Source organism: Thermobia domestica, chromosome 5, assembly GCF_964235325.1.
Source record: "Thermobia domestica chromosome 5, izTheDome1.hap1.1, whole genome shotgun sequence".
Taxonomy (NCBI): Eukaryota; Metazoa; Arthropoda; class Insecta; order Zygentoma; family Lepismatidae; genus Thermobia; species Thermobia domestica.
The window spans coordinates 14,691,802-14,705,361 of NC_137458.1; the positions used below are offsets into that span (position 1 = coordinate 14,691,802).

The window sequence follows — 13,560 nt, forward strand, 5'->3', positions numbered from 1 at the left end:
ATTATTATTATTATTATTATTATTATTATTATTATTATAACTTTTATTGTCTTCTGTGTATGATTTATTACAATGGCTGTATTTTTATTCTAATTTCTCTGTTCTGTATGTTTTTACTCAATGTATTTTTGTATCTTTATATTTTTATGCTTTATGGTCTTGTTTTTTATGTTTTTGTTGTATTGTTAACTCACATATTATTACCTTTCGAAATAATATTTAAGTGGACTCTGTGTCTGTAATTTCCTGATACCAATAAAATTATATTATTATTATTATTATTATTATTATTATTATTATTATTATTATTATTATTATTATTATTATTATTGTTATTATTATGTACCATGTACCATTGTTACCATGACTGTAACTGAGTCATGTTTTAATCATAAACAACATACTGATTACTATTTTCCTGAAACTTATAAATGTTTTCTTTCCGATAGGAATTATATTACTGATCAGTGTAGCAGAGATGGTGGTGTTTTGCTAGCAGTTAAAACAAATATAAATTGTCAAAGGAGATTTGACTTGGAATCTGAAATCGAGTGTGTTTGGATTGAGATTGATATGTTAAATGGGAAAAAATTATTAGTTGCATGCTGTTATTTTCATCCAACTTATTCAGTTACAAGTTTTACGAACTATCTTAATTATATTTTTCTAAAGTGAACTTTTTGAACTATGAAGTAATGATTATTGGTGATTTTAATATATCCAAAGTTGACTGGACGAATAGAAATCTTTTAAATGATATAAACTATTATTCCAAAATCAAGGCTAAAATTCTATTTAATTTTTTAGATGATATGAATTTGAACGTTGTTTCAGAAACGTCTGGTCTTGATTTAATTTTGTACAACACCTATGTTCAATCTAATAATTCTGTAGTATCTCTGGTTCCGCCTGATCAGTATCACGATCCGATTGAGATTATTGTTAAATTATCATCTCTAATACAGGAGATACCAAGTGATAGCTTTTTGTTATATCAAAAGGGTGATTATTTTTCTTTATATAAAGTAGTCCAAGGGCTTCCTTGGGCCAATATTTTGTTGAATCAGGATATTGATATTATTTCTCAAAATGTTAATGATATTATATTGAATGCAATTAGGAATAATGTTCCTTTAGTAACCAAATCAATTTCTAAATATCCGAAATGGTATTCTCGTAATCTAATTTACTTACTTAAAATAATAATAATAATAATAATAATAATAATAATAATAATAATAATAATAATAATAATAATAATGCTCATAAGAAGTATAAAAGAACCCAATCTCTTCAAGATTATAATGTATTCTCTAAATTTCGTTCTGATTTTAAGAAGCAACTTACTATTGATAAAACCAAATATTATAATAAGATTGAGAATAGTTTAAAAAATAATCCTAAAAGATTTTGGAAGTATACGAATAATAAAATAAATGCTAAAGATGGACATAAGGCAATATTAGTTGACGACGAATTTCTCTCTGATCCTCAACTGATATCTGAAGCTATGGCCAAACAATTTGTAGCTGTTTATCATAAAGATGAAATTAATGTGAATGATGATAATGTTACTTTTATGGCCAGTCAATTTTGTAGTGATCAAATATCCTTTTCTACTAAACAGGTAATTGATGTTATTAAATCTTTAAATGTTAAAGCTTCTGTAGGTCTTGATCAAATTCCGATTTTTATAATTAAAGGTATATCTGAAATAATTGCACCAATTTTGACATCATTGTTTAATTGGAGTTTAGCATCTCATTTCTATCCTAATGTATGAAAAACTGTTGTAACTTCAATTCCGAAAACTGATGGAAGGTTCGTAACTGATTATAGACCTATCTCTTCTTGATGTAATACCTAAAATTTTTGATCAATTTATTTACAATTATCTTTATAGTTCCGTTGAACACTGTATTATTTCCGAACAGTATGGTTTTCTGAAGGGTAAATCAACTGAACTAAATTTGAATAAATTTTTGACATTGGTTTCTCCTGTTGTTCATAATCGTGGTCAAGTCGATACAATCTATTTTGACTTTGCTAAAGCCTTTGACAAAATATCTCATTATATTCTTCTTAAGAACCTTCATTCCTTTGAAATTCCTAAATCTTTGATATTTTGGTTCGCTTCCTACTTGTTTGATCGTAAATTTGTAGTTAGATATATGGGTTGCAAGTCATCTGTGTACAAGATTTCCTCGGGTGTTCCTCAAGGATCCAACTTGGGTCCATTATTATTTTTAATATATGTCAATGATATTGGTAATTATTTGAAATGTCCCTTTTTACTATACGCGGACGATCTGAAGGTATTTTCAGAAATAGTAAGTAATCAGGATCACCTTAAATTACAAGACGATAATTACTCAGTTTATCAATGGTCCATACAAAATTTACTTCCCTTGAACAGGAACAAAATAAAAATTATATCGTTCTCTAGGAAAACGAATATATCTTATTTTTCATACTCAATAAATCAGCATACAATTCAAGCTGTTTCAATCAACAAAAACTTGGGTGTTATGATAATTTCTAAGTTACTATTTGATCATGTCTCTACCATGGTTTCCAAGGCTAGAAGAAATCTTGGACTCATCAAATGAGTTGCTTGGGATTTTAAAGACATTGCAACATATAAAATCTTATACTGTGCATATGTTCGTTCCCATTTGGAATTTGCTTGTTTAATTTGGAATCGTAATCTTACTAGTATCACTCAAGTTTTGGAGTCAGTCCAGATTTCTTTCTTGGCTTGGTTAAAATATAAATTTAAATTACACGATATGACTAATAGGGAGATTCTTGCTAAACTGGATTTACTAGCTCTTAAAGTTCGGCGAAATTTAAGGCAAATTAAATTTATTAATGATATAATACACGCTAGAGTGAATTTAATTGAATATTTATATATCAAAATTCCCCTGTATAATTCTAGGGTTTACCGTTCTATACTATGTAACAATCAATGGGTTGGTTCTCCACTATTTACTATTGTTGACAATATAAATAAAAAACCTCTTAAAATTGATTTTTTTTATTCGAATTTTACAATACTCAAAAAACAATATTTGGAATGTTTTATTTAATAAATATACAAAATTCACTATGGTTTGGTATATTGTCTATTGAATTTTCATTGTCTTTGCTTTACCTACACTGTTTATATCTGAGTATTATTTTATAATCCCTTTTAATTTATTTTTTATTATGTTCAATATATTTAATTTCTTAATAATATGTTTTGCTTTATTTAATAGTTATTGAATCGAGGTTATGTTGTAACTTTATTTTATAATTTAGTCTGTATCAAAGTTATGTGTAAAATTTTTATTTATTTTTTTTATTTTTTTTATTTTTTATTTTATTTATTTATTTATTTTATTTATTTTATTTTTTTTTTTATTTTGTCGAGATGATTTGATGTACTTTTAATTTGTTTTGTTTTGTTTGTATTTCTCTCGTAATCTTTTATTGTATATTATTGTACATATGACCATTTTGGCCTTGGCTGTGGTCTTTATCATCATCAATAAATAAATAAATAAATTGTTATTACGATTATTTGCACTTGTATGACATATACGAAGATTAACTATTAGCTGTTCATTGTATAGAAAACATGTTCTTACTTAGTACATAATATCCAATTGAAAAACAAGGAATAATCCTCTTTTTTCATATGTTCAAATGTACTAAATTATAAGAATTATATTTCAACAGTTACAGAAACATGCGACATACATTTGAAGACTACAGGGGAAAAGGGAGGTAAGTCAGTTGTTTATGATTTTACACAATTGACCTTTTTTCCACTGACTTACCTACTTCTTCCCCTGTAGGCGAAGTCTTTAGCATTAAATTTCTTAGTGACTAATTTCCTTTTTACCGTGAGATTTAGTGCATGCAAACTACACCTTTCAGGTTACATTATTCTGCTGTTAACTCATTTTCGACCATATCTTGACTTACCTCCTTTTTCCCCTGTAGTCTTCATTTATAATTCTTATATTTTCTTATGTGACAATTCGATGCTACAATCCTTCTCAGCGAACACATCAATAATTTTTTGTTTGAAACTGGGGTTACTTGCAGTATCTCTTAGTAGAGATTTTTCAATGTCTATCAAACTCAAAGCTGAAAATCTCTCGTTAGGCATGGAGTTTCTTAAAAATGTTTTCGCGTGTAAGAGTATTCATGCTTTTTCCACTTGACGCGATGGTTGTAGCAATACTTGAAGTGAAATGTAACAACTGCGTCAGTTGCAGATAAATATTTTGTAGCTCATTCTCGTCACTATATTTTAATAATTCGTGTGGTGACAGATATTTTACAGAGCCACTGTAAAATACCGCTAGATCATTTCTCAGTTGTTTGTCGAAGACAGGATACACCTTCGTTAAATAGTGTAGTTTGTGAAGACGAAAGTTGACTTTCTATTCAAGACATTTTTTCTCGTTCAACCACTCTAGAAAAGTGATTTCCTTGAAATCTTGAAATCTTTCTCTCATTTGGGTTGCAAATGAGTCTAAAATTTCGTATATCAGCCGGCGCAAAATTCTCAAATGTGTTTTGTTGTACTTGACGAGCTTTCTCCCAACAGGATATATAGTAATGGTTTCCTTGCATTTCATTTTTGTAGACTGGCTTAGTACAAAACGAATCTCGTTGATGCATAAGGTAACATCGGAATAACTTTTCAATTGTAGAATTCTAAATAGATTATCAGTGAACGCAAACAATTTACTGAACTAGCAAAGCAAAAATGTAAACGTCATTTTTTAAAATTATTTTTTATTTATTTATTTTCTCACTAAACTACGAGCATATTCAGCAGATAGTGATTCCATTCATCATCTTCAATACCACGGGTTACCGCTCTTTCCAAATCTTTAAAATCAGTTTTAATTATTTTTTGCGCTCTTCTAGAATGGTAATTTCATCTCGGGTCACTGTGATGAGGAAGTCTGAAACCTTGTTCCCGCAAAAGTTGACTACTTTTTGAAGACATGCTTTAAAAAAAAAAAAAAAAAAAAAAAAAAAGTCGTGTGCTTATGTCACATATGAAGAGCTTTATTTCTTTTATATGCTTAGATGTACAAGATAATAAAACAAGATTCATTTGGGGAGCATAACAATGAATAAAAAATGCGTATGGAAGAGATTGCTTGGCAACTATTTGTACACCACTATGGCAACCTTTCATTATGGACACCCCGTTGTATGTTTGACTTACAAGTTTATTTCCTATTTCCCACCTTAACTCTTCCAAACACGTAAAACAATTTCAGATAAACCTACCGCTGTTTTGTTTTCAGAAACATTAAGAAAACGATAAATCTTTCTTCTACTCTATGTTTTATAACATATCTGAGTATAATGCTCATTTGAGCTCTGCAAGAAATATCAGTAGTATCATCAGCATTGAATCGAAAAAAAAAAATAGGTTTGGTCTATTTCTTTCTTTATAGCCTGTAATAATACATGGTTTATGGATTGAATCAAATTATTTTGTATGTCTAGTAATATTCCTTTGAAAGAAGAGTTAGATTGAAAATGTATTCCAAGCTCCTGTTTGGTACTGTTAATAATAATAATAATAATAATAATAATAATAATAATAATAATAATAATAATAATAATAATAATAATAATAATAATAATAATAATATCTGTTGAAGTTGTCTCTATAAAAAAAAACTATTTTTTCACGTTTTTTTCAGTAATTTTCTTGCTTCTTTTCAAATACCGGTATCCTAAACACTATTTGAGGGTTGCTTGGACCCATACAAATACTACGTCCTAATTATATCATTCACAGTATAGAAAAACCTGTCTGTAGTGGTCACATCAATTCCACTGAAAAGTGGCCAACGTAGACAGATCAATTTACAGAAAATAAATCTGTTTTGAAGCAAAATCTGTTACAGACTGTAATACAACAGCTTTTAATGAATTAATTATTTATCTACGTATTGATTATACAGTATATCAGTTTTCCTGTTTTAGATTCTGGCTCTTGCATAACAATTTGCAAACAAAATTTAAATTCACATTTTTGTACGTAACAAACGCGTATGATCATGAAAAGGAAAACAGACAAAAACTAAAGAATAAATATTGATAGCTACTAACTTTCTCATTCTACAGATTGATTAAGCATCTGATTTTGAATCTGTCCATAGAGAACTTTTTATTAATAGCTGAGACCATAACGCCGTCAACAAATGGGGAATTGGCATTATTCAGCCCACAAAGGAGTTTGTATTTTTATAACAAAAACACGGGGCCGGATTAAGGAAGGGGCTTATTAGGGGGGTTATAGCCCCGGGCCTCCAGGTGGACAGACACCTCCACTCTGATCAAAATTTCAACTGGCTATCTAAAAAGAATCATGAAGATACAATCATCGTCATAAAATAAAATATGAAACATATTCCCTTCTCTTTTCTACTGTACTTTCACAGAAATGTATTGGGTGAAGTCAACAGGGGCCACATATTTTTTCTAGCCCCGAACCTCCAGATGGGTTAATCCAGCCCTGCAAAAACGCAATCACTTAATTTCACACAAGTGCTAATTTCGTAACTAATATTGTAGCCAATTGATGCCCAGTTCAAGGTTTTCTTTTCTTCACTTTTTTTTAAATAAAAAAGAACACTATAATTCTTTTCCATTTCACTGAAAAACAAGAAGACGTAGCAAATAAATACTTGCGTGTCAACGCAATGAAATAACTACCAGATGTAACGCTTATGTACTCCTTACTCCAGAGCTTAGAACAGCAGAAAAACAAGAAAGGGAGTACTGCTACAGTCCCGTATTTTCGCTAGTTATCTAGTTTCCGAAAAGTAAGCTGAAACATTGCATCTCGAAAGCCCCTTGAAGCTCTTCATTTCCATTTGCTATAAAATATCGAAGTACACATGGTCTCTTTATCGTCAATTCTACGGTTAACTGTCCAGTAATATATATACTAGCAGAATATCCGTTCTTCGCACGGGAAGAATATGCTTCATTTTGGACATAAAGGGATGAATTTGGATTTAAACGGCATCGGAAGTGTCAATATTCATCTTAGCAGCAACCCCGAAAACTATGGATTCGACACTAATATCGGTCTTTTCGATATATCCTTCCCCCAAATTGCACCTTCAAACCGAAACAATAAAAAAAATCCCAAACGTAGTTACTGTCATTTGTATGTATTTTTATATATCTCCCCCTCCCCCTGCCCTATGTTATGCCGTCAAAGTGAAATGATAAAAATCATCCCAGGCCCGAACCTCATCTATGTTGAAAGTTTGATCGAGATCGGTCTCGTAGTTCCAGAGGTACAAAGTCACACACTTTCATTTATATATATATATATCTATATATATCTATATATATATATATATATATATCTATATATATATATATATATATATATATAATTTATAGAATATTATTTATTTATAATTATTTAATTTATACAATATACCACATAAGAACACCGTTTGTAATAAATATAAAAATTGCACACTATATTTTAAATTTTATTACTTAAAATCAAATAAACATGGTAATTAGCTACAAAACAGACAGTACATCATTTATTCTTTTGCTCCTTCCACCTGTGACCGTAGATCTAGATAAAATTGTCAGTTTCACGAAGTACTCAGAACATCCATACTGTCACACTCCCATTCGTAGCAAAACATCACAAGTAACGTTGCTGTACATTTGAAAACGGCTATTAATGTATCTTGACTAGCATGCAGCGGAATAAAATCAAAAATACCCAGTTATCTTATTTTTCTTTCTTTTTAACACTTTGCAACGTAAATTCGATCGTTCTTTAGTGTTGTAAATAAAATAAAAACGTTCGTATTTTTTCAGAAATGTACGATTTTTTTAGAAAAAAAAAACTGCCTCTCGTTTTTTTTTTTCTAAATTTCGTTTCTTTTTGTTTTCAAATACCGCTGGTCATTTGTAATGTATGTAACGTCTATACAAGTAAGAAGTATTTTTATGTAGATAATTACCATAAAATGCAACATAAATTGAACGCTAGATACTAATACGGTACAAATATTTTACAATATATATGAAAATGAAACCTTTGAGTTTTACGTCCCACGATTATGCTGGCTAGGCTAATGGAGACGGATACACTATATTAGTAGCATACCTACTAATAATCTGGGTTTCAGCAGTGTTTCACCAATATAACCAAGAAATAAAAGTATAAATAAAAATTTGTTTTGCCGTGAAAGCAGGCCTTTAATAAGTACTAAAATAATATCATGTATAATATAAAATGCAAATAACTTGTCTAAAGGTAAAAACTAATACTAATTTGCCTACTAGTATTTTTCTAAATATCACACATAAATTTAAATTAAATATTTCTTGTTGGAAACAGACTTCACGGTGATGGTAGTTAAATTTACTAAGCTGACCTTCTATTTGAATACTACCTTCATAAATTATATTTAGATCGCATTAGTTTAAAGTCACATGGACACTGCTAAAGCAAATGGTCAAATAAATCCCAGCATAAATTATTTGATTGTTGTCAAATACAAGAACTGAATTCTCGAACACTTCTTCCATTTAGTTAGTTGTCACAGTTCTGATATGGAAGCTAGTCAGTCTTTCTCATAAATAAATTCCTTATCATTGAAGGTGGAAACATTAAAAAGAAAAAAAAGAAAGAAAAAGGAAATAACACATATAGAAGGAAAATCAAGAAATAAGAAAAAAAGCTAGTTGCACAGGAATTGCAAATTGATATATTGAGATTGAAGCTCGATATTGAATTCTATTTAAAAAAAAAAAAAAAGTTACCATATTTCAGGTGTGTTTGCTTTATCTTTCACTAACATAATAGTTTATTATGTAAAGAAAAAAAAACACAACGAGATTGTATTTGTAGTATTTATGCCCCTGAGTGCGAGTGCAGTTTCCCTCCCCTTCGTTGTTCATGCTGGAATAACCTACTTAAAATGTGGCTTTTAAGGTGTGTTCTTTCTGGAGAAAGGGGGCAGCGCTAAATAATGCCATTGCAGGGAGCAGCAAATTGCCTAGGGCCGGCCCTGATATGTACATACAAGACATAAATATAGGATAACATAATTTGAAGCAATGCAGGGTGTTTCAAAATAAATACTAGAGATTTGAAACTTTGTATTATCAATTGCAATTAACTTACAATTATAAATAATATCAAATGAAAGAGTAACTACAATGGTTTTGTACACACGTATGAACATGTACTGTTTCCTCTGTCTGCCGTTAGGAAGAGCTAGTATCAAAGATGGCTACTAGAGAGCAGAAAGCTTTTTGTGTTTTAATTTTGCAAAGACTGAATCTAGTTACAGTGCATCCGCCTTTGTGAAGAATTTTAAGGAAACACTTACAACTACGTCCTTATCGTTTGCAGTTGCTACAAGCTCTAAAGTGCTACAAGACTACGGTTTACGTGCTGATTTTGCAAATTAATTTATGGTTGCATGACGATGAAGATTTTCTGGATCATGTCTTCTTCAGTGGTAAATCGATATTTCACCTAAGTGCTAATGTGAACACTCATAATGTTCGCATCTGGTGGTCAGCATATCCTCAGGAGATGCAACGAGACTCCCCTAAATTGAATGTGTTTTGTGCCATAGGCAGTGGTCGAAGTGATACGGTATGCGGTGGTATGCCGTACCGCCTCTGGTTTTTCTGTAATGAGGACATACCGTCACTGGTTTTTCAGTGATTAAGACAATATCTAAATAGCCGGTATGTTGAGTCAAAATCATAATAAAACATACCGTCTTTGCTTTTTTTCCACTTCGAATACTGGCCATAGGGAGGAAAGTTTATGGGTCTTTCTCGCCTATCGACTCGATGTTGCCAAGTGACGAATGAATTCACATTGAATACTTGTAGAAAAGACTGTTTGAGTTGCTCTTTCACTTGATATATTGTTTATAATTGTACGTTAAAATGTAATAAATACTACAAAGGCTTAAAACCCCAATATTCATTTTGAAACATCCTGTATTTCACAGCAACACTATTGGAACTAAGATGCAAAAAGTAGAGAAAGTCTTTCTTATGAAATTATTGTTTACAACAACGATATTATTACTAGTCGAGACTATAACTATTACAATAACACAAGTTATTAGTGAAGAAAATGTAATCAAATGTACAATAATCACTCAGTTTTTCTCGTATAGGTACAAAGAAACAAAGGATTTGTAAATTACGAGGGCTTCGACCAGTGGCGTGGCGTGACACTTTCACAATTGTTACCGGTTGTTGATATTACAAGTATCTCTAGTTTTTCAATATCAGAAAATCTAGTACTTTTTTTTCTTTTAGCGTATTAATCATTTCAGACTATAGGCATTGGCAACGATTTTTTAGGGGAGAGTCAAATCTCACTTCATTTACCTTGATCTTTTTGAAAAGTGTGGCTCTTCAAGTTCTTCCATTTTTTACTAAATATAATCGAAACCGTCTCTCAATGATCTTAGATATTCTTCAAAGTTATCTATTTTTTTTTCTGCAAAAACTTACATTATGAATTTCCTTCTGTAAGATATTGAACAAGGTTTCTTATCTTGATCCTATAACATAAAACAGTTTAAGTAAAAAATTGAAGTCAAAACTTTGAAAGGTTTGGTAGAATTTTGCTGCACGAACTCTGGATTGAGAATCTCATTCGTCGATGTTTTCGTCATGGATTTAAAGAGTACTAACAGTTCATCTTTAAAGCTATACAGCACATCATTTATCCTACTTCTATAGTTCCACCTTGTGTTTGAAGCTGTTGGGATACTTTTGTTGACTACACAGGCCGGCAGAAAGCCCAAAAATGATGGGGGGGCTGGCTGAAGTTAGCGGGGCCCGATCCAACCTTGTTATAGTTAATCATCATATTATAGTTCATTTCCAAGCCTACTGTGAAAATTTTAGGGGGAGTAGCAAAAATTTAGGGGGATCCGACCCTCCTAAACCCCCTGGATACGAGCCTGTGACTACATAGTCCAAAGCATTTGTTCTTTTTGAAGACTTCGAGAATAAAGCAAGTCACAAAATAGTTTTAGAAAAAAAAACTTACACCCTTTTGTGCAGTCAACGGACTTTTCTAACACTAAATTAAGCCTATGGGCATGACAATGAAAAAAAATAGACTTCTGTGCATCTTTGTTTAACAAGAGGCTGCTGCTTCCTACCTCACCAACCATAACCGAAGCTCCATCGTATGTTTGAGCAACAGGTTTTCCGTATTGAAAACTAGTCAGACTGTCAAACACAATTTGGGACAGTCAAACTACGGTACAATGAAGACGATTGCACAGTTCTTTTTCAACACATCAAACTGCATCAAAGTGCAAATTCAACTAATGGCTAGAGGCTAAAGCTGGAAATTTGCTGAATCGAAAGTATTCTATGCTAAACTAAAAACAAAATATTTCCAACTTAATTGGCATAAATCCTAAATAATAATAAATATACGAATTAGAAGGAGCGCCGGGAAACATCTTTACTTCTCTCTAATTATCATTACTATGAAATTGTATACTGTTAAGACAATGAAATAACTTTACGAATACGGAAATTACAGCCAACTTTCCATACTTGGATTAGGAAGCAAACGAAACACTATAGTTGAATCACACTGTCAGCTCGATCCTCTATAGCGAGAGGAGAGCGAGTAGAATAAACATGCTGATGATATTCTAGATTCTCCTTGTTTTGACAGGGAACGTTCCTATTTTTTCCTGTTCCACTCAGCCAAACGGTAACATAAGGGCCATTCCAAACGTCCAAATACGAGCGCGCAGGATGCTTCTGGCTGGCATGCTTGAAGGTGCTTCTGGAGTGAATGACCGCTATCGGGGCTCACGTTACCTCTGAAATCTACGGTATCAACAACAGTATGTTCCTATTTGGCACTGGCAGTGTAAATGCGGCATTGGCCGTCCGAACTTTAAAAAAAAAAAAGAAAAAAGAAAAGAAAAGAAAGAAAGAAAAGGAAAATATGTAAACATCTTCCCATGTTGATGATGAAATTTAGAGACGTATGAAAACAACGAAAAACTGTCATATTTTTACCGTTACCGCCGGTAACAGCGGTAATATGCACTACACGCCCCTGGCTTCGACTCAAGTTCTGCTGATTATTTCACTTATCTACAACATAAATCAATAAATAATAGTTACCAGAAAAAAAACAGACATTTGAAAAAAAATGGAAAAGAACGGTTCTTTATTGAAAAAATTACAGAAAAAAACGTTTTTTTTTACAACACTATCGTTATTTGTTATCAATTTCTTCTAGCTCCAAAACGATAAGTTCATTTCTTTCATAGTATCTTTTTATTTCAGGTGTATAATTTCTAGAAAATCAATCCAATCTAGAGATAAAAGTAAATTATTGTGTTTTCGTTTCTTATTTTAAGTTTTAGAGACTTCAAAAATGTTCTTTGATATAAAAGGAGATCTTGCTTTCTTCATTGTTCATAATGTTTGAAACATCAAAAAATATAAGGAGGTAGAAATAATAATCTGCTCGTGCTCTTCAATATTATTTTATTATGATTTAGAATTCCTAATTGTTAATGTAAATGAAATGAGAATACTCTTTTAAAAAAAAAAAATAGTTTTTCATTGATTTGATTACACAAAATACAAGGGGGGTTTAACCGTGAGACGTAAAACTTAAAGATTTCATTTCATTTCATAAATTCAAATTTCATTGTTTCTTATTTTGTAAATCTACATTAGAAGCTAATCTCAGCATCAGACAATGTAAAACCACGCTCAGGAATTCTAACTATCATTCTATCTAGGTACTTACAGATTTTTGTAATTCCCGAATTATCTTTATTCCCCAATTCCTGAATTCTCTTTACTTGTAGAGTTTTGTAATTTCCGAATTCTGAAAAGGGGTCGCGGTGGCTCACTGGTAGAGCCTCTAGTGCATGGGGTCCCGGGTTCAAACCCTGCTCCCGCCAAGTGAACTTTGTGGTGGACAAACACCGTGTGCGTGGGTTTTCTCGGGATTCTCCCGTTTCCTCCCACTTGCTTTATTTCTCATAATCACCATCTCCTTTAGCCTAACCGGCATAACCGTGGGACGTAAAACTCAAATATTTCATTTCATTTCGAATTCTGAAAAATTGGGTATTTATGAAATAAAATGCAATTGCCAAGAGTTACTTAGGCAAAACGAAAAGAAATTTAAAAGTCCGACTAAAGGAACATATTAGAAATTCAAAAACGGAAAATCCGGTGTCAGGTTTATCGAAACATTTAAAAGAAACACAACACAGGGTAGAAGATTCAAAAATTTCATTTGGAGCTTAAGTAGTTATTAATTTAGAAAAGCCTAAATTAAATTTAGACAAGGGATAATTGAATAACAAATGGGAAGCTGTGATTACAAAATTTTCAGTTTTGGCATGACAATAAAAATAATAACATGAGTTGACAACCTTACAACAAGGAACAAGAAAGGCGCACAAATTGACTCTGCCATATTTTAGCTTGTATCAGCTTCATTTGAAGATT

At 31.3% G+C, this 13,560-nt stretch overlaps 1 long non-coding RNA gene across 5 annotated transcripts in view; it reads left to right on the forward strand.

The window, feature by feature from the left end:
- Nucleotides 1-5,491, forward strand: part of LOC145685728 (uncharacterized) — a 73,019-nt gene extending 67,528 nt beyond the window's left edge. For 3 of the 5 annotated variants that reach the window (XR_014131472.1, XR_014131476.1, XR_014131475.1), the window contains one exon: nucleotides 450-5,491. This is a non-coding gene — a long non-coding RNA (uncharacterized LOC145685728). The remainder of the gene's footprint in view (nucleotides 1-449) is intronic. The other 2 variants (XR_014131473.1, XR_014131474.1) reach the window with 2 other exon arrangements.
- Nucleotides 5,492-13,560: the final 8,069 nt, after the last annotated feature.